The following is a 21,512-nucleotide window of genomic DNA, read 5'->3' on the forward strand; positions in this document are numbered from 1 at the left end:
CCTTCTACTTTTATCTCTGCTGCTTTTGTCTACCCATCACTATCCATTTTTTTATTTCAAACTTTTACATTTGACCTATCTTTGTAGCTTGCTAAGAGCCTTCTGAATGCTTTATTTGTTATCCATAATATCTATTATTATTTCCAACTCCATGCCTGCACAAGTTTAGTAAGGATCTTATCAAAGTTTGCATCCAATTCATAGAGATATGGCAAAGAAGAGAGTCAGGGGAAAATCACAGAACATGTCAAAATGAGTTGAACTTGAACCCTGTTGATGAGTCTTTGGTTATACTCATTTGCCCAATTTGCCATACTGTGTACATTTCTCCATATTACTCAACAGGGTATCATGTGAAGGTTTGTCAAGCAGCTTTCTGAACACCATTTTCATTTTCTCTGCAGCACTTCCCTGAGCTTATAGTCTCATAATCATATCAAAAAAGACAATTGAACTAGCTTAGTGTGACTTCTTTAATGGCTTATATTAGTTCCTCATCATCACCACTCTCCTTTATAGGTGTTCTAACACTGTTCTTTTATTAATAGACTCTGGGAAATTATTCAAACTGGCATCAAGATCTCTGGTTTGCAGAATATGCCTTGTTTTTGGGCTCAAAACTTGCAAATGCCTTTGGCAGTCTAATTTCTCCTATGCTACTCGACTAAGTGTTAGTAGTAAAAATTCCACATTTTAATTGCCATATCTTTTAGTGACTCAAAATTTAATTCGTCCAGTGCAGAATATGAAAAACAACTTTGTCATTCTCACAATTTCTTTATTTTTGACTCGAATTCCTCTTACTAATAGCCAGTGCTACATTTTCCATTCTAGTGTAAAATATTTTCTTTAACAACAAAAAGAGAGGGCACAACATTAGTGAAATAATATTTCTTTCCTCAGTGTCATTAGTAATATTTTCTCAAGGAGTTGGCTGACAGCTTTTTGGCTCCTCTTTCTCTTAGTATTGCTAAAATCACCTTTTTAAATTCTTGATTAGTTTTCATCTTTTCCTATAAATGTCAGTTTATCATTTGGGATGTGACTGATTCTTGATTATATCTTTTTCAGGTTTTATGCAAAAAAATTCCATCTGAGCTTAACCCAGAGGTTTTTTGTTTCTTTCTTTTTTTTTGTAAAATCAGATCAGCCTCTTTACATATTTATGATTTATGCCTTGCTTTTCCCCACAAAACATTTAAGGTGATTATATTTCAATACATTCCAAAATTCTTCCTCAATGAGTCATTCGTAATTATGCATTCAGAATTATTTTTTTCAAAACCTACCCATACTGCTCTAACACTTTCCCATTTAGAGACTTAGAAGCAATTGATCTTCCTTTCTAAAATCTGAAAATACAATCCTGTGTGCATCTTTCCATATTTGCTGACAATTCTCTGATAACATATAAATATTCCTCTAAGATCATTGATACAGTTTGGCTCTGTGTCCTGACCCACATCTCACACTGAATTGTGATTCTGAGTGTTGGAGGTAGAGCCTGGTGGAAGGTGATTGGATCATGGGGGTGGCCAATTTCTCCCTCTTGGAATGGGAGAATTTACCCATGCCTGTACTCCCATTGTATCTTGGAGGTACCTTTTTTTTTTTTCTTTTAACAGGCTCATAGATGAAAGGGACTTGCTTTGTCTCCGATGAGGCTTTGGACTTGGACTTTTGAGTTAATTCTAGAATGAGTTAATACTCTGGGGGACTCTTGGGAAGGCATGATCATGTTTTGAAATGTCAGAGGGACATGAGATTTGAGAGGGGCCAGGAGCAGAATATGGTTTGGTTTGTGTCACCACTCAAATCTCATGTTGAATTGTGATCCTGATCCTGAGTGTTGAAGGTGTAGCCCGGTAGGAAGTGACTGGATCATGAGATGGTTTCTAATGGTTTAGCACATCCTCCTAGTTCTGTCTCATGATGGAGTTCTCATGATATCTGGTTGTTTGAAACTGTGTAGCACTTCCCCTTTTGCTCTCTCTCTTTCTTGCTTTGCTATTTGAACTTGTGGCAGCCTCCCCTTTCCGTTTGCCATAACTGTAATTTCCCTGAGGCCTCCCCAGCCATGCCTCCTGTACATCCTGCAGAACTGTGAGCCAATTAAACCTCTTTTTCTTTATAAATTACTGAGTCTCAGCTTTAGTTGAGTTAAATCTATACACACTTTTAATAACCAGTTTATATATGATCTTTCATGTCTTTAGTCGCTTTGTTTTCAATTTTTAGACTTATAATATTTGGTTTGACATATTAATTAATATTTTATTCCTATTTATTCTTATTGTATTGCTACTTAGTATCCAAATATTATCAATACGCTAATATTGTATTGATAGTATCTAAATAGTATCAATAGGCTAATATTGTTACCAAGCAATATTGTTACCAAACAATATTTGCATATAGAAGCAAATACCATGGCACTAGATTTTGAGAACAGAGAAGCTTCATTGCAAGTTGACTGGCAGATAGACAAGAGGAAACTCTCAAATCTGTCTCCCAAGTTGAAGGATGAATTGGGATATATAAGCAAGGTTATGAGGTGTGAGCTGATTGGATCTTGCAATAAGGTGATGCCAGGAGACATAATCTAACTGGATCATTCCCTAGGGCAATACAAGAAAGGACTTGATCTGATTGAATATTAGATCCTGCCATGCAGTATCCAGCTCTTAATTCAGTCCCCACTCCTTGGTTTGGAGCACTTGGGTTTCACCTAAGTGGTTATGTGCTTGGTTCATATGGACATGCTCAGTTCATGTGACCTTCAACCTGGGGGTTCATAGCAACTAAAAAATAACTCGAAAGTTTATTACATAAAAGTTGTGACAGATTGTTTTAGTGAAATTACAACATTAAATTTCTCTTTTTAATAGCATCTTTCCCTAGTTAAAAACATATCGTAATGTTTACTTTTTCAAATTATAGAATTTTTACAGATTACTCTTTCACCTTCATTTCAATCTTTGTTATAATCATAGAATTAACATGTGTATGCCTGTGAAAAGAATTTCTCACCACCAATCCTTTAGAATTATTTTCCCAGTTATTCTTTGGTTAAAAGAAATTCTCTTCTATAATAAATCATCTACAATAAATTTTACCTGAACAGCTCATAAGTATAATATCCACCAAATTATTGCATGTTGAAACTAGTTTTCTATATTCTTGATTCTTAAAATGTTCATCATGAATTTTAAAAAAAAATTACTCTAAAGTTATAAATTATAAAGGATATCATTAAGACATTTTATACTAAACCTGTTTGGCTTTATTTTTTGTTTCTTTTGATTTTTTCTTTTCTTGGATGTTTTGCATGAACACCCAAAAGGACGTTTTTCCTCATGTCAAAGTTAAACGATAGAAAAATTATTTTTCAGAATTGATCTTTCTAGCTAAATTTTCTAGTTAAGTACTACTTCCATTAATTCCAGCCTGGCTAACATGGTGAAACCATGCCTTTACTGAAAATACAAAAATAAGCAAGATGGGTGGTGCACACATGTAATCTCAGCTGCTCAAGTGGTTGAGGCAGGAGAATCTCTTGAACCCAGGAGGCAGAGGTTGTAGTAAGCTGAGGCCATGCCACTGTATCTAGCCTGGGCATCACAGTGAGACTGCCAAAAAAATAATAATAAAATAAAAGAAAAAAAAAAGGAATAACTAGCTCCATTCAAAATGAAGTTTCTTATTTTTTTTATTTCTGAAACGTAGTTAGAAATTCATTTAACATTAAATATTAGTACTATTGATAGGTGGAGCAAGATGGACAAACAGAACCCTCCAAATATCTCCTCTCCCCACCATAGGAACACAAAATTGAACAAGCATCTACACAAGAAAGCACCTTGATAACAACCAAAAATCAAGTGAGTAATCACAGTACCTGGTTTTAACATCGTTACAAGGAAAGAGAAACTGAAGAGGGAGGGGAAAGACTGTCTTGAATTCCCAATGCCATCCTTCACCATCCTTCCACAGCAGGGAGATAATATGTGTGTTTTGGGAGAGAGAGCTTGTGAGACTGCATTGGAACTCAGTACTGCCCTCTCACAGCCAAAAGTAATATGGGGAAGAACTCAGCTTGTGCCCACAGAGAAAGTCTTTAGACCAGACCTAGACAGAGGTGAATGATCCATCCCAGTGACTGTAACTTAAGGCACCAGGAAAGGTGTTGAGGCCCTCATTCCAGCCTCTAGCTTCTTGATGACATTTCTAGACACAGCCTGGGTTAGAAGGAAACCCACTGCCTGAACGGAAGGATCCAATCCTGGCAGAATTCATCACCTGCTGACTACAGAGCACTAGGACCGTGAATAATCTGCAATAGTAGCCAGGCAGCACTCAGTGCAGGCCTTGGGTGAGATACAAGGCTGTGCTGGCTTTTGGTGTGACAGAGCATACTCCCAGCAGTGTGTGCATACAGGGAAAGATTCCTTGTTGAGGAAAGAAGAAGGAAGAGAAAAGAGAACTTTGTCTTCCAACTTGGGCACCAGCTTGCCTACAGTAGGGTAGTGCATGAAGCAGGCTCCTGGGGTCCCTAATTCCAGGGCTTGGCTCCTGGGTGACATTTCTAGATCTGCCCTGGGCCAGAAGGGAGCCAACTTCCCTGAAGGGATAACCCAGGCCTAAGAGCATTCACCAAAAGCTGACTGAGGAGCCTTGGACATTGAAGAACACTGGTGGTAGCCAGACAGTACTCACTACAGGTCTGGGGCAGTGGTGGCCACAGGGAGAGATTCCTTCTGCTTGAAGAAGGAAGAGGGAAGAGTGACAAAGTCACTTGGAATAGAATAGAGCACCAAGTAGATTCCTAAGATCTCCAACTGTGGGTCTTGGCTCCTGGACAGCATTTCTAGATCTGCCCTGGACCAGGGGGAGCTCGCCACTCCCAAGGGAAAGACACAAGCCTGGCTGGCTTTACCATCTGCTGACTGAAGAGTCCTTGGGTCTTGAATGAACACTGACAGTGACCAGGCAGTGGTCACCATGTTCCTTGGATGAGACCCAGTGCTATGCTGTCTTTGAGTCTGACCCACTGCATTTTCAGTGATGGTGACCCCAAGGGTGCCTGTATCATCCCTAACCCACCTCCAGGTATCTCATCATGGAAAGAGAGTAATCCGTTTAAGGGAAGGGAAGAAAACAAGAGTCTCTGCCTGGTAATTCTGGTAATTCTTCTGGATCTTACCCAAGACCACCAAAGTGGTACCCCCATGAGCCTGCAAGAGCCACATCATTACTGGGCTTGGGGTGCTCCTTGATACAGATATGGCTCCAGTAACCAAAGATTTAGATCATGGGAAAGAGAGTAATCCGTTTAAGGGATGGGAAGGGATAACAAGATTCTCTGCCTTGGTTAATTCTGGGTAATTCTTCTGGATTTACCCAAGACCACCATAGGGGTACCCCCATGAGCCTGCAATAGAGCACCTCAATATGGGTTGGGGGTGCTCCCTTGAGACCGATATGCTCCAGTAACCAATACATAATACCCTTTAAATACTTGGAAAGTCTTCCCAAGAAGGATAGGGACAAACAAGCCCAGACTGCAAACACTGCAATAAATACCAACTCTTCAATGTCCAGACATCTACAAATATCCACAAGCATCAAAAGCATCCATGAAAACATGATCTCACCAAACAAACTAAATAAGAAACCACTGACCAATCCCAGAGTGACAGAGATGTGTGATCTTTTAGGCTGATAATTCAAAATAGCTGTTTTGAGGAAGCTTAACAAAATTCAAGATAACACAGAGAAGGAATTTAGAATCCTATCAGATAAACTTAACAAAGAGATTGAAGTAATTTTTAAAAATTACGCAGAAATTCTGGAGCTGAAAAATTCAATTGACTAAAGAATGCATCAGAGTCTCAACAGCAGAATTGGTCAAGAAGAAGAAAGAATTAGTAAACTTGAAATTTGGCTATTTGAAAATACAGTTATAGAAGACAAAAGAAAGAAGAATAAAAAAGAATAAAGAATGCCTGCAAAATTGACCTCAAAAGGGTAAATGTAAGAGTTATTTGCCTTAAAGAGGAGGAAAAGAGATATTAGGGTAGAAAGTTATTCAAAGGGATGATAACAGAGAATAGAATGTACCAAACCTAGAAAAAGATATCAATATTCAACTACAAGAAGGTTACAGGACACTAAGCAGATTTAATTAAAATAAAACATAGCACCAGAGAAAATTACTTTCACTTAAAGGAAGACAGGGTCAGGTGTGGTGACTCATGCCTGTAACCCCAGCACTTGGGGTGTCAAAGTGGGTGGATCACTTGAGGTCAGGAGTTCAAGACCAGCCTGGCCAACATGGTGAAACCCCATCTCTACTAAAAATACAAAAATAAGCCATTCATGCTGACATGCTCCAGTAATCCCAGCTACTTGGGAAGCTGAGGCAGGAGAATTGCTTGAACCTGGGAGGCAGAGGTTGCAGTGAGCCGAGATGACACCACTGCACTCCAGCTTGGGCAAAAGAACAAGACTCCATATCAAAAATAAATAAATAAATAAATAAATAAAAAATAAGGAAGACAGGAAGGAAAGAATGGAGGAAGAGAAAAACACAAAACAACAAGAAAATAAATAACAAAATGGCAGGAGTAAGTCCTTACTTATTAATAATAATATTGAATGCAAACGGACTAAATTCTCCAGTCAAAAGACATACAGTGACTGAATGAATCAAACACAAAACCCAACAGTCTGTTGCCTACAAGAAACACACTTCAACTATAAAGACATACATACACTGAAAATAAAGGGATGGAAAAAGGTATTCCATGCAAATGGAAACCAAAATACAGCAGGAATAGCTATACTTATATCAGACAAAATAGATTTCAAGACAAAAACTATAAACAGAGAAAAAAAGGTCATTATGTAATGATAAAGGAGTCAATTCAGCAGGAGAATATAATATTTGTAATGTAATATGCAATATATAATAATTGTAAATATATACACATATAACATAGAAACAGACATAAAAGCAAACAGTATTACAGCTACACTATTAGCTGGAGATTCCACACCCCACTTTCAGCACTGAACATATCATCCAAAGGGAAAATCAACAAAGAAACTTGACGGCTTCAGTGCTGAATTCCACCAAACATTTAGAGAAGATACCAATTCTACTAAAATTACGCTAAAAAATAGAGGGAATACTTCCAGATTCATTCTACAAGTCCAGTATTACCCTGATGCCAAAATCAGACAAAGACACATTATAAAAAAGAAAACTACAGGCCAATATCCCTGATGTAATTGATGCAAAAGTCCTCAAGAAAATACTAGCAAACTGAATTCAACAACACATTAAAAAGATGATTTCTCATGACAAAGTGAGATTTATCGCAGGAATGGAAGGATGGTTTTACACAAATCCATCAACATGATATATCATATCAATGGAACGAAGGACAAAAATCATGTGATCATTTCAATTGATGCTATAGAAGTATTTGATAAAAATTAAGCATTCCTTTATGATTAAAAAACTTCACAAAACTGGGTACAGAAGGTACATACCTTAACACAATAAAAGCCAGATACAACACATACACACCTAGTATCATACTGATTGGGGGAAAACAGAAAGCCTTTCCTCTAAGCCCTGAAATGATACAAGGATGCCCACTTTCATTGCTCAACATAGTACTGGAAGTCTTAATTGGAGCAAATTAACAAGAGAAAAAAATGAAATGAAGAACAGCCACACTGGAAAGGATAAAGTTAAATTATCCTTATTTGCAGATGATATAATTTCATATTTGGAAAATCCTAAAGACTCCACCAAAAACACTATTAGCACCGATAAACAAATTCAGTAAATTTGCAGAATATAAAATCAACATACAAAAGTGTGTAGCATTTCTGTATGCCAACAATGAGCAATCTGAAAAAGAAACTTAAAAAGTAATGAAATTTATAATGGCCACAAATAAAATAAAATATGTGGGAATTAACATAACCAAAGAAGTGAAAGATCTCTATACTGACAACTGTAAAATACAAATGAAAGAAATTGAAGAGGACACAAAAAAAAAAAAAAAAAAAAAAATTGAAATGACATTCTTTATGGAAATAGAAAAAAAAAATCTTTTACTTTTTTTTCTTTTTTTGACATGGAGTTTCTCTCTTGTTGCCCAGACTGGAGTGCAATGGCATAATCTTAGCTCACCGCAACCTCCACATCCCAGGTTCAAGTGATTCTCCTGCCTCAGCCTCCCAAGTAGCTGGGATTATAGGAATGCACCACCAAGCTCGGCTAATTTTTTGTATTTTCTGGAGAGATGAGATTTCTCCATGTTGGTCCGGCTGGTCTCGAACTTCCAACCTCAGATGATCTCCCACCTCGGCCTCCCAAAGTGCTGGGATTACAGACATGAGCCACTATGTCCGGCCAAAAAAAAAAAAAAAAAAAAAAAATAGAATATTTATATGGAACTACAAAAGATTCAGAATAGCCAAAGTCATCCTGAGAAAAAAAGAACAAAACTAGAGGAATCACATTACCTGACTCCAGTTATACTATATAGCTATAGGAAGCAAACAGCACAGCATAAAATCAGACACATAGACCAATGGAACAGAGTAGAGAACCCAAAAATAAATTCATACATCTGTAGTGAACTCATTTTTGGCAAAGGTGCCAAGAACATACATTGGGAAAAGGACAATCTTTCCAGTAAATGGTTCTGGAAAACTGGATATCCATATGCAGAAGAATAAAACTAGGCCCTTATCATTCACCATATACAAAAATCAAATCACAATGAATTAAAGGCTTAAATCTAAGATCTCAGCCTATGACTATTGAAAGAAAACACTGAGGAAACTCTCCAGGACATTGGTTTGGGCAAAAATTTATTGGGTAATACCCCACAGCATGGGCAACCAAAGCAAACATCAACAAATGGGAGCACATCAAGTTAAAAAGTTTCTGGACTGGGTGCGATGGCTCACGCCTGTAATCCCAGCACTTTGGGAGGCCGAGGCAGGCGGATCACGAGGTCAGGAGATCGAGACCATCCTGGCTAACATGGTGAAACCCCGTCTCTATTAAAAATACAAAAAAACTAGTCGAGCGTGGTGGCGGGTGCCTGTAGTCCCAGCTACTCGGGAGGCTGAGGCAGGAGAATGGTGTGAACCTGGGAGGCGGAGCTTGCAGTGAGCCGAGATCGCGCCACTGCACTCTAGCCTGGGCGACAGAGCAAGACTCCATCTTAAAAAAAAAAAAAAATTCTGCATAAAGAAGAAAATAACAAAGTAAAGAAACAACCTACAGAATGGAAGAAAATATTTGCAAACTATTAATCTAACAACGTATTAATAACCAGAACATGTGAGCAACTCAAATAACTCAATAGGAAAAAATTAATAATCTGATTTAAAGATGGGCAAAAGATCTGAACAGACATATCTTAGATGAAAACATACTAATGGGAAACAGGTTTATAAAAAAGATGCTCAACATCATTGATGATCAGAGAAATGCAAATCAAAACTACAATGAAATATCATCTTACTCCAGTAAAAATGACTTTTATCCAAGAAGCAGGCAATAATGAATTCTGACAAAAGTGTGCAGAAAAGGGAATCCTTTTACACTGTTGGTGGGAGTGTAAATTAATAATGCCACTATGGAGAACAGTAGACTGGTCCCTCAAAATCTGAAACTAGAGCTGCCATATGATCCAGCAATCCCACTGCTAGGTATCTACCCCAAAGAAGGTAAATCAGTATATTGAAGAAATTTCTGCATTTCTATGTTTATTGCAGCACTATTCACAGTAGCCAATATGTGGAAGCAATCTAAGTGCCCATCAACAGATGAATGAATAAACAAAATATGGTACATATTACACAATGGAGTACTACAAAGCCATAAAAAGGAGATCCTGTCATTTTCAGTATCCAGGATGGAACTAGAGACCATTATGTTAAGTGAAATAAGCCAGGCACTGAAAGACAAATTTGCATGTTGTCACTCATTTGTGGGAGCTAAAAGTTAAAATAATTGAATTCATGGAAATAAAGAATAGAATGATGGGTACCAGAGGCTGGGAAGGGTAGTGGGTGGAGGGGGTTAATGGGTACAAAAATATACTTAGAATGAGTAAGATCTAGTATTTCATAGCATAACAGGGTGACTATAGCCAAAAATAATTTATTGTACCTTTAAAAATAACTAAAAGAATATAATTAGAATGTTCATAACACAAAGGAATTATAAATGCTTGAGGTGATGGACACTGCATTTACCCTGTTGTGAACATCACATATTGCATGTGTGTATCAAAATATCTCATGTGCCCCATAAATATATACATCTATTATGTATTCATAAAAATAAAAAGATAAAAATTAGTTCTTTTTACATTGTGATTATTTCTATTTTTCGGAACGTCCAATCATATTTACTTTGAATCATTTCTGCCTTCAACATCTATCACTTTATTTCTATTTTTTAAATCCTTCTTTTCCTGTGTCATTTTCTTGAATCTTTTTATGCAATTCTTTGTTTTTCTTATTGAATTCTCAGCATATGCATTCATACTTCGCAATTTGTTCTTATTTTCTGAAATGATTTCTTTTTCTTATTCTTAAGTATCTTTCCTAAAATTTACTTGGCTTGGTTTAAATTACCCTGTATCTACATTTGCTTTCAAACGTAAATTTGCTTGTTTTGTTATTATAATTTGCTTCATGGGTTTATATTGTGTGTATGTGCATATGTGCATGCTTGTGTATTTTCTGCTAATGATTTTTTTATTCTTATTTTCATTTTTCTTTTAACAACTGTGCTGTTAATGAATTTTCTGGTGGTGTTTATATTCATTTTTAAGATTTTTAAACTAGCAGTAGCAGGGGAGCTTAGGAAAGCTTTTGTAGTTTAAGAGCAGACAGTTCTGTTGCTACAACAAAGCACCATTTCTTCAATGTATAGTGCTTTTCTTTTTTGCATCTCACCTTCTGCTTCGTTTATTCTATCTTGTTTTATTATGGTCATTCAACATTGGCTTTTCTATTTTAGCACTAAGCCTACAAGGAAACATTTCTCCTCTCCAAAATGCGATTGTCATCATGAAATGGCATCTTTCTAAGACTGCCATTGGTGGTCTCACAGACTCTCCAAATTTCTAATCACCAGTAGCTAACACTTTGATTCATTACAATTCAGACCTGCTTGTAGTATTTCCATTCATGGAAAAGTCTTCTTCTGGGAATAAAACGGCATTGGTGAGATACTCATTTTCACCTCGAGGACCTTAATATACTATGCTCTCTTCCCTATTGCCTTTAACATTCATGGGGGCATAACATAGGCTCTGTACACATTTTTGTAAGTCTCAGATATGTTTTTCCCACTTATATGTAAATAAAAGTTACATAAATAAAATGAAAGTCCTTGTCTCCTACTAACATAAAATCATGGTCTACAGGTGGTTTTATTTTCTCTTGATTTGATTTTTGAATTTTAGGAAGATATATTGATATATTATAATTTCATTTGATGCTATTGTACTAGAAAATCTAGAACACTTGTTTCACTTTTAAAGTTGATAAACAATAAATTTTAAGTAAATTAAAAATATAAGTCTAACCCACTCTACGAAAATCATAGTATAATTTATTCAAATGAACACAAAGGCAAGAAATTAAACACAGATAAAGCAAGTAAACAATTAACCACACAAAAACATAGATATCAGAAATAATTTAAAAACCAAGACAGTTATTAAGTTTATAACTTAGTTTGAATCACAATATATTAGACAAATATGAATTCAGAAATTGACATTTAAAAGATAACAAAAGAGATAAAGCCACAAAGGATACAAGCACTATAATTTTTTTTTTACCAAATTAAAACAAAATATGAAAATATAAAGCAAAAATCAAGGAAGTGCAAGGGAGACTCAGTAAAGTCTACAGTAGGAAAACTTAACTACTTTGAGTTCAGATAACAGAGATAATAAAGTTTGTGAATAATATAATGCATTGTTCTAGTAAACATATCACTCTTTAAACTCGGATGACACCTAGTAAATAGTTTTAGATGACATAAAATAGTCATAAAAATTGACTGAAAGTAAACTTCAATGAATCTCTTTATGTAGAAATTTTAGAACAACCAGTTTCTATCATTATGCTGATCTAGCAAAAAATGTTGGCATCTTTCCCAAACCAACCCTAGAGAAATTAGACTGAAGTGCCATGAGAGGTAAAACTCTTGGGGAAAATGTTTGCCTTTTGAACAGGTATGTCTTAGTGGTAGTTGTTTTAGCTTGTGGAAAGAGGCAGACAGGTATCATTCTAGTAAGATAACATAGATTCTGTGATATTCTTTCTTATATCTAAGCTTACCTTGCCTTCAAATTGTCACTGTCTAATCATACACCTATGGCAAATCAGACCTCTGTGGTGGGTGTACACGGAAATAAAATTAAAAATTTTGTGGGTTAGTTGCTGGGAGAAAAAAATGTGTGGGAACTGACCAACTTCTGGAATTTGCTTTCCCAACACTAGTCGTAGTAACATCCTAGGCTGAGGAAGAACAATCGAAAGCGTGGAGTCCTTCCTTCACGTCTGCTTCTTACGCAGGTGCAGGGGAAAGCCTTGAAGGAATGAGTTGTCTCCTTGGTTTGAGAATAGATTAATTGTATTCCTATCATCTGTAGATTTCTATTGTAGGACTCATTGCTACTTACCTTTAGTTTATTGAAGCTGATTCAGACCTTGGGACCTTTTCTTATGCACATTATTGAATACTGAGCATGGGTCTCAATATCCTCAATGGAAATGTAAACTCACAGGCCTAAGTAATCTGAAATTTGAGGAGCTAACTCTTTCAGATGAAAAAGAGCAAATGAGGCATGCCATCTAACACAGACATATTAGAATAGAAGGATCAACGATTCAGAATAATTTAGCTAACATACTAAAAACTGAGATGATATTAACAAAATGAAACAAAAAGAAATTTTAAAAAGATTTAGCTGAAAGGAATGTAATAGTTGAAACAAAGAACATAACAGATAGTGTGGAAAGGCAAGCCACTCTATCTCTGAGTGATGTTTGTAACTCAGCCACAACCGTTCTTGGAAGATGTAGACTCAGCAGTCAGCTGAAACCAAGAAAAGAATGTTTTGCAGAACAGCAAGATGGTAACACAGATTGTAAATTTTAGACATTTCCAAATATCATGTGGATCTCTCTCTACTCTTTCTACGAATGTGTCTTTCTGGAGTATAACAGTTCATAGAAAACAAACAAACAAAAAGCAGGTCCAAGTAGTCTTTTCAGTGTGATGGCAGGAGTTTAGCGAACTATATGCATTCTATTGACTATTTTCCTCCAAACTCCTCAGATAAATTAGTTTTACCTGTGCAACTTATGGAGCACTTAGAGGTTAATGCACTTGGTTAACAGCTGAAGTAAATAATAGCATGAACACATCTGAGGAATAAATTAGTTCATTATGAAAGAAGATTGAGAAAATTACTCCCAAAAGAAGAGAAGAATAAAAATATAGTGAGTATAATAAAAAAGAGAAGAGAGTTAAAATACTAAACATCAGGTAATATAAGTCCCAGAAGGAGTAAAAATACAAATGAAAATGATATTTGAAAAATAATAATAGAGATAAATTTCTCTGATGTACAAAATAAAACTAAGAGCACCTGTAGATAACAAAGAGGAGCAACGAAAAAAATCTCACTTGCAATTTTATTAAAATTTGAGAATATAAAAGAGAAAGAGAAATTCTAGAAGCTTTCAGAGAGCAAAAACAGAATGTACATAGAATTATATATATATATTTTTTTTTTTGAGATGGAGTTTCACTCTTGTTGCCCAGGCTAGAGTGCAATGGCTCAATCTCAGCTAACTGCAATCTCCACTTCCCGAGTTCAAGCGATTCTCCTGCCTCAGCCTTCCGAGTAGCTGGGATTACAGGTATGTTCCACCATGCCTGGCTAATTTTGTATTTTCAGTAGACACGTGATTTCTCCATGTTGGTCAGACTGCTCTCAAACTCCCGACCTCAGGTGATCTGCCCACTTCAGCCTCCCAAAGTGCTAGGATTACAGGCGTGAGCCACCACACCCAGCCAATAATGTATATTTACACAGCAGTATTTGGTACAAGAAGACAGACTGATAGTATTTTCAAAGTATGGGAGGAAAATATCTTTGAGACTAGAATTTTATAGCCAGCCAAACTGTTATTCAAATATGAAATCATGATGAAAATATTCTCAGGACTAGAGAAATACAAGCCTCAGAAGTTGTGCGCACATACAAAAGAATTTCAAGTGAAGTATTTAAAACTTATTCAGGAAAGACACCCTTAAAGATGGTTGCTTTAGGAGCCTAGTTTTGGCTTTAAAATTAATAATAATGAAAGATTAGACACTACAGAATTAAATTACAAATAAAATATTTCTCTCATAACAGAGTTAGACACCAAAATGGTGTCAAGGAAAACATAAAGCACAAGCACAGCTCTGACTTTTAACAAAATAAAAGAAATACTTTACATTTATATTTGTATCTTCTCAACAAGGACACAGAAGATTCAGGTTGTTTTCTCCAGGTACATTCCACCAAACTTTCAAGACATCATCTCGATTTTTTACAAAGTATTTCAGAAAACAGAAAAAGATAAAATATGCCTCAATTCATTATATAAAACCAGCCTAACAATAATAATACTGCTAACAACACCACAATCACATGTTACATCTGCTGGAGAGGAGAGGTTGCCTATTACGAAATGGACCACTAAGAACGGCCATAGCGTGAAGGGAAGTGTCAGGAAATTAACTGAAATCTTTATCACCAATGACAGAAAGCTGAGAACCGGGCATTGCTGTGCTTCTGAGTGGCCGTGTAACTATGAACAAAGGCAATCTGTGATAGAGCTGATTGTATGCTTGACACAAAATGGAGCACAACCTCCCATCCATACTAGCTAAGAAAGGAATATTAATAGAAATAGCATGCAAATTGATGTTTGCCTCTTTTTCTCCGGTCCAAACCTTCCCCAGTACAAAGTCTAAAAGATTATGGGCAGACACAAAGGAAAAAGCCAAAAGGTGACAAAACACGAGTTTATTCATCTTCTCAAAAGGAATTTTTGAGCCCGTCAGTACTGAAATTAGGAGAAAAATCTATGTAGAATCAGATACAACATATGTTTTCAATGAATATAATTAGGTTGTTAACAATTGTTATGCAAAATTAGGTTTCCTCTTAATGATAAAATTAATCAAAATATCATGGAAACTGCTCAAAATGTTTAGTGGTAAGGGAAAGAAACTCCAACACGGCACATTTGAAAACAGTAATGGGAGAAAAATTTTCTTCAGTTAGTTATGACTGTTATGGTGGAGAAAAGCTACAAATCTCCATCAATAATTCAGGATAAGCTTTGTCCATCATTCATGTCAAAAAAAATTCTTGTAAATATTTTCATTTTTTTAATCAAAACATAACATCAATGTTCAAGTTGATATATCTGTATTTTTATATTAGTTTAATCCCAGTGGTTACTGATCAAATGAAATTAGCAAATAAATTAATAAAAACTCATAGTAAGAAAATGTGGCACATATACACCATGGAATACTATGCAGCCATCAAAAAAGATGAGTTTGTGTCCTTTGTAGGGACATGGATGCAGCTGGAAACCATCATTCTTAGCAAACTATCACAAGAACAGAAAACCAAACACCGCATGTTCTCACTCATAGGTGGGAACTGAACAATGAGATCACTTGGACTTGGGAAGGGGAACATCACACACCGAGGCCTATCATGGGGAGGGAGGAGGAGGGAGGGATTGCATTGGGAGTTATACCTGATGTAAATGACGAGTTGATGGGTGCTGACGAGTTGATGGGTGCAGCACAGCAACATGGCACAAGTATACATATGTAACAAACCTGCACGTTATGCACATGTACCCTAGAACTTAAAGTATAATAATAATAAAAAAAATAAAATAAAAATAAAAAATAAAATAAATAAAAAAAATAAAAAAATAAAAATGCCCAGTCTTTGAAATTTTCAGTCTAAATCCTTTTGTGAACTAAAAGAATTTTCCTTACTAAGCAATGCAATGCATCTATGTAAAACCTCTATGGAATAAACTGTTAGTTTATTTAAAAAAAAAAAAAAAACTCATAGTATACTAATATAAGCAGGAGTTTACTTTATCTCTAGGAAATATTTTCTTTGGAATTAATTTACAGAAGGTTTTATTTAAGTGAATTTAATAGTGGATACAATTTTAGTATCACCTAGACTGATCTAATCTATTTTTTTACATAAATACGTTTTGGATGAATAAAAACATATGAATAATAATTTGATGAGTGTTGTTAATTTGGTAAAAAAAAAAAGTTTCCAATCACTAAAGCCAGTTTTATAGACTAAAGAAATGGACATCTGATTCATTAATTTATCTTAATGATGCTAATTGCCACATAAGCAATTCTGTTAATGGGATCAGTATCTGTCTTGTAAAGACAGGTTACAAAATTGAATTGGCATTGCATGGTGTGGCATAGAATTCATCTAATTAACCCCAAATTATTAAGCATTTATTATGTACAAGGCCTAATTTAGAATATACAAAAGAAGAGGATATTCCTTGAAAGCAGTCATAGAGAAATAAATCGTGAAAACGATTGTTGTAAGCAATAATGCTTTAAGATTGCAGAGTGGATAGAAATTGCTGTAGAGTAAGGGTTAGGAAAAGTTCAGAGGACAGTGGAAGGCATTTAGAATGGGGATACGATCAAGGGTACCAGATAATTAGGGCACGCTTTTAGATGAGATTATAAAATTTTAATCGTGCATTATGTTAATATCTTTAGACATTTTTAAGCTTCAAATTGATGACATTAATTTTACTCTTCATTTGTTTATTTCAGGACAAACGCTAGGCTTTATTTTGAGAGGAGAGAAACTTCTACTATATGGCACTTATTTTCGAGGGGTCCTTCCCCTAAGGAAAATTTTCCCATGATCGGATTAAGGCTGGAATTGAAGGAGTTATAAGGTAGTAGAGATAAGAAAGTAGCATTTCAGGTACAGGGACTGTGGGAAGCAAAACGGTAGAGATTAATTTGGTGGAGAGCACAGCCTTAGGGAACATGGCCAAAGATAAAGTGAGGATGCAAATTCAGATTTACATGTTGGAAAACCTTTCATAATAAAAAGTTTTAAGTTTTGCCTATCAAAACATCTGTTTGGAATAAAGTAATGTAAAAAAAAAATCATATTTTAAGAAGATTAACCTGGAATCGGGGAGAATGGATTTGCCGGCAAGGACAATAACTTGTATTTAATTTTGTTGTGTCAAGTTGAATGTTTAGTATGTGTTACGTATGTTTACTCTTCCGCTCTTCGAGTATTCATGGCCCCATTTTGTACCAGGCACTAGGCTAGGAGCTGGTAATGTAGTAAAAAACAACACAGGCAAGTTACTCACTCTTGGGGAGTTTAAGGGCCAGCATGGAGAAATAAAGGATTAATAAATAAACTGCAAAATCATTTCAGATTGTGCTAACTTCTCTGATAAGAAATTAAAATGGTATTATGATAGGGTGATGGTAAGTCGGAGTTTGGACTCGATGTTTAAGGGCCAGGAGAGTCTCCCTGGAACTCTGAGTTAGACACTGGGGGAAGAGGGTGTGGTAGGAATCTTTGAGAAAAGTATTTGAGGACAAAAAGCTGTGCAGTTTTAGTGAGGGATGGAAGGGCAAGGGAGGAGGGAGCAGTGTAATAGTTGTTATCACCTAGATATTTTAAGGATAAAAAAACACAGCCAATTCAAATAACTCTCTGAGTGCACACACAAGTACATTTTGCTAAGTCCAAACCTAGTTATTTTGACAATTACAAATTATATTAATAAGTGCATGGAAAATAAGGTGACATTTAGTTACGTATAATTTACCACACAGAGATGTTTAGCAGACATAGGTAAATAACTGTGAACACAGTATGCTGTAGGAGTTTGTTTGTTGTTTGTTGTTCTTTTTAATTTGCAGTTCTTCCCAAATTAAAATATGGAAAACTTAGCTATCATGGCTCTGTTCTGGAAGAATCTGCATTTTCAATATTAGTTTGTACTATGAAATATATCATATATATTAAACAGTGTGAGAGTGTGTGTGTGTGTGTGTGTGTGATGTGTATGGGCGGTTTAACAAATAATCGTAGAATCACCCATGCGCTCACTGCTGAGTTTAAGAGAGGACAGGTAGGGCGTGGTGGCTCACACCTACAATCCTAGCGCTTTGGGAGGCCAAGGCTCAGGAGTTCGAGACCAGTCTGGGTAACAGGCTGAAACCCTGTCTCTCCAAAATTACACAAATTAGCCGGGTGTAGTGGCTCAAACCTGTAGTCCCAGCTACTTGGAAGGCTGACAGGGCAGGAGGATCGCTTGAGCCCAGGAGGTTGAGGATGCAGTGAGCCAAGATTGTGTCACTGCCCTCCACATGGGCAACAGAGTGAGACCCTGTCTCAAAAAAAAAAAAAAAAAAAAAAAAAAGACAGTAAAATCAAGTTTATAATTAGCTATGTATGTGTGCTACCCCACTAGTCTGTGAGCTCATAAAAGGCAGAGAAAGCTCATTGTTCATCATTATGATCCTGGCTTTTAAAGCAGGTGTGACTATAAGGTACACATTGACACATTGATATAGCTGTATATAAGATATTGTTATAAAATTTCAGGTTTTTATCCTCATCTATTCTCTTTTGTTCAACTGCCTATGTAAAAATAACTTTCTGCTTCAATACAGCAATACAGTATTTGTGAAATTTTTATGAAGTTCCCTTTGCTTCAGAAGCAAAGTTAAAACCTATTGTATACTATAAGTTTTAGGATTTCATAACTATTATAGCTGCTATTCCTCTCTTTGTCATTTTATGCCTAAAATAATGTCTTCCGGTTCTTTGTATAAAGATCACAATAAAATATCCTGAGGTTTTTATGCATGGTTTAAGAAGTCAATGTATGCACATGATCACACTGTAACATGAGCTAATGATATACTTATGGAAAATAACCTGATTTAGGAACTAAGGTAGGTATTATATTTTGGGTTCAGCTCCCAAGATCTAATCTGCTGTTTCTAAAGTTACTAAAATATTAGTCTTTTAAAATTATTTTTCTTTTAATTAGACTTTATTCCTTCATCATTTTATTTTCATCTATTGTAATTGTATTACTTTGTAATATGTATAACTTGTGAGTATGTTCTGTTATGCACATGGGCCTAATTTCTTTGGCAGATACTTTCCAAATATCATAGAAGCAGCTGGAGAACTTCTGTGTAGCTAAGGTAAGATTATGGGTCCATTTTAATGTTTGTATTCACTGATAAAAGAAGAAAATCAGCCTTACAACAGGGGAGATAAGATGGCTGACAGCACTAAGCTGTCTTCACGAAGGAATGCTGATGGCTGCATTTTTGGCAACCTGGGGCAAGTTTCATGATTAAAAAGGAAAAAAAAAGCAGTCTTAGATTTCCACTGGCAATTTTAGAAATATACTTTGGAATAAATTTAATGGTATATCATCAAAACATTTCACAATACATCTTAAGCACTACCAGCATTTATTTGTGTTCAAAATTCATCTGAGAGTTAATTCCTCATGCTTAATAGCTTACAGCTATTTGTAACTAAAAGGCTAGTAATACAGAAAGAGTCCTTGTGTTATAAGGATAGATCCATCAATTCAGAAAATTATCTCAAAATCCATGGATATATGTATATGGACTTTGGCAGCAAAGCAATGCATAAATATTCAACACATTCTGTTAGATATTTATGTTTATAAATACACTTTTGAAACCTAATAAAATGAGTAGAAATATCAAGGGCTCTATTAACATCTTCATTCCATCTAATGAAAAGCAAAATACAAATGTGCTAGAGTAATTAGGTGACTTACATTATCTTATTTTTAGACTAAAACTAGAAAATGAGGCATATATTTAGATACAAATGCAGCATATTAAGAAAGCTGAACATTTGCTATATGAAACAAGGTTCCAGGGAGACAGCATAGAATTTAAAAAAATAGTCTATCGGCTAAAGCATAATAATCCTGTCAAGGAAACTACTAGAAGAAAGGTGTCAGCCATTTTGTAGCATAAACACCTTGTTGCTGGTTTCACCTCATTGGCATAAAGCATCAGTGGGGCCTGCATTTCTCTTTCCCTTCCCCACTCATGCTTTCTTCATTGTCTCTGACTCCTCGACTAGAAGCACATACGTTCAGCTCCACAAGGAAGAGGCAACAAGGCTGATATAAATGAAAACTTGTCCTCCCAGGCTTCTACCTCATCCTGTTTGCATTGCTGCTAGTGATGGTGGGGTTCCCAGCTTGTGTTCACTGGGTTCTAGCTGGCTCATGGCATTCCCTTCCTGACTAATGGACTGACGGCTTTGTGCTCCAGCCTTACAGGTGGAGACAGCCCTGCAGAGACTGCTTCGCTAGTCCTACTAATTGCTTTATCCAACTTCCTGTAATAAATCTGTCATCTAGCATCTATCAGTCTATGATTATTGCTGCTTCGCTGGTTGAACCCTGACTGGCACATGGAAGCCTAGTAAGTATAGAAAGTCTAGTAAGTCTAATCAGTCTAGAAAAAAAAAGTTCTGTGAATATCTAATTATTTACCACTTTAGCTAAGCCCCCATCAAAGTCATCAAATATAAAAGTTCCCTAATGTCAGTAGTTTCCTAATATTACCATCTTACATAACCATGATACCATTGTCAACAGTAAGGAATTAACACTATATTAGCAGTAACTAAATCGCAGACTTTATTTGGATGTTACCAGTTTTCAGTTTTTCCACTAATGTCCTTTTTGTATTCCAGAGACCAATCCAGGAAACCATATTAAATTTAATCATTACTTTTTTTTTTTTTTTTTTAGTCTCCTCCAATCTGCAACAGTTTCTTTGTATTTGTGCTTTTCATTTTCTTCCCCCCACCCCATGACATTAAGGGTCATCGAGTGGGGTGGTCAATGAGGACAATATTAAAGAGTCTTCATCACATATTTCTTCAGTGCAATTCTCAATTTGGGTCCCTTTGATTTTGTGTGTGTGTGTGACTAGAATTGAAGTATGTGTTTTCAGGAAGAAGAACACAAACATGAAAGCCCTCATCATTGTGCTCTATGGGGGCACATGATATTAACATGATATCAACATCACTCACCATGGGGTAAAGGAAGTATCTGCCAGAGGTCTTCCCCTGAAAGCTACTAGTTTTTTTTCTCCACTCTGTTCTTTAAAAAGTTGCTTTTAAAATTTAAGAGCTTTATTTTTTTCATCATGATTGAACAGTTACAAGTTTTGTCAGTTTTTCAAAATTAGATGCAATTCTGCAATAAAATATCAAAAATGTAAGTTAAAATAAATTAAACTAAAAATCTGAACATAA

Source organism: Macaca thibetana, chromosome 6, assembly GCF_024542745.1.
Source record: "Macaca thibetana thibetana isolate TM-01 chromosome 6, ASM2454274v1, whole genome shotgun sequence".
NCBI lineage: Eukaryota > Metazoa > Chordata > Mammalia > Primates > Cercopithecidae > Macaca > Macaca thibetana.